Genomic DNA, 1,689 nt, shown 5'->3' with positions numbered 1-1,689 from the left:
TCATAATTTGTGTTCTTCTAATTAACGATTAAAAAAGATTAACTAAAAAAAAGGTGTAAATAGAAAGTGCTACAGAATTTCGAGAGCATAATTATTTTTCGAACGGTGTGTTTCTTGTATACAACTTTAACTTTATTTTTTACCTACCCTTTGCCCTACCTAAGCTTGATACTTCACATGCCACATTAAATGCTAACGCTTTTTGTGTTCTTTTAAGAAACTTGTTTTCAAATAAAAAAAAAAAATATATAAATATTCACGAAACAGTTTTATACTAAATTTTATCAGATAATTTATATCTAGTACTATACAAGTCTATAATTTCAAGCTAGCTGNATCAGATAATTTATTTCTAGTACTATACAAGTCTATAATTTCAAGCTAGCTGAATTCTAGACAAACGTCGACGCCAAAAACTATCATAAAAAGACAGTAACAACAACAGCAATAAATATACCAACGTCAAGTACTTGAAGCATTCAACAGTCAACAATAACAGAAAACATACAAAGCAAGACATAAATAGAAAAGTTGTCATAAATAAATAAAATAAATAAATAAAATAAATAAATAAATTGACAGGCCGAATCCGATCGAGATTTGAACTGACTAAACAGTCGTGCTCAGAAGGGATGGGCCAAAAATACACACGAGTCATGAATAACATGACGGAAACAAAAAGCGAACGTTGCGTGCTGTGTCTGGACGATAAACGTTACCCGGTGCGCAGCCCATGCGGACACTCGTTCTGCAAGGATTGCCTGGATGTCTACAAATCGTATCAGAAGTATGCCTGGGCCAATCGCTGCCCCATCTGCCGCGGTTGGATGAAAGAGAAGCGCCGTTTAGTAAGTTATTGAACACAAATTGCTTTGCTTTTCCTCCCCTAATTGAAGAATATATGTATATTATCGCCTCACTTACACACGCTTCGAACAGGTCAAGCGGAAGCATTCGGAAACGACAGATGGCGCAACAGCCACTACTTCAGCCACCGCGATCAGCAGCAGTAGCAGCCAGCTGGGGCCCACACGTATGCGCCTAAATCCATCATCAGCCACCATCGCCGCTGCGACAGTCACTGTCACTGCGTTGTCAGAAGCTGCCGCCGAAGCACCAACACCGGCACCACCTTTGGCAATGCAGTCAGCATCAGCACGCCGACGAACTCAGCATCGACCGTCAGTGCAAGCGAGGCTGCAGGTGAAGATGAAGAAGCCGAGGAGTTGCATGCAGCAGATTTAGAAGCGAACTGGGAGCAAAATGTGGGATATGAACAGGAAGAATTTGGGGAAGGAGATGTAGATGTAGAGGAATATGAAGAGGCATTGGGTGATGATGTGGATGTGGAAGAAGACGAGGAATCAGACGGAGAGGATGACAACGAAGAAGATGGGGATGATGAGGACGATGACCTATACTTTTTCGATGATTTCCTAACAGGGAAATTTGTGCACAGCTAAATCATAGACTACTGAGGTTATTAGAATGCACAGAGGTAATATCATTTTGTTTATTTATCCAAGTTGACTGGAAAAAAGTGTGTGTGGATCCCATGCGCGACTGTGATGAAACGTCTTCCTTCTATTATCCATCTCTCTCACCCTATTTAATATATCTATGAGTATTTCTCTGCATAATAACGAACAATTTCATCATTTTAATATTTAGCCCAATCGAAATCTAAAT

The 1,689-nt window shown here is 39.8% G+C and overlaps 1 pseudogene; it reads left to right on the top strand.

Moving 5' to 3' along the window:
- Positions 1 to 665: 665 nt before the first annotated feature.
- LOC108357426 (ribosomal L1 domain-containing protein CG13096-like) lies at positions 666 to 1,463 on the top strand (annotated as a pseudogene).
- Positions 1,464 to 1,689: the final 226 nt, after the last annotated feature.

Source organism: Rhagoletis zephyria, unplaced genomic scaffold, assembly GCF_001687245.7.
Source record: "Rhagoletis zephyria isolate East Lansing unplaced genomic scaffold, Rhagoletis_zephyria_1.1 Rzeph_scaffold_00177, whole genome shotgun sequence".
Classification (NCBI taxonomy): Eukaryota; Metazoa; Arthropoda; class Insecta; order Diptera; family Tephritidae; genus Rhagoletis; species Rhagoletis zephyria.
This window is presented reverse-complemented; position numbering and strand designations above follow the sequence as displayed.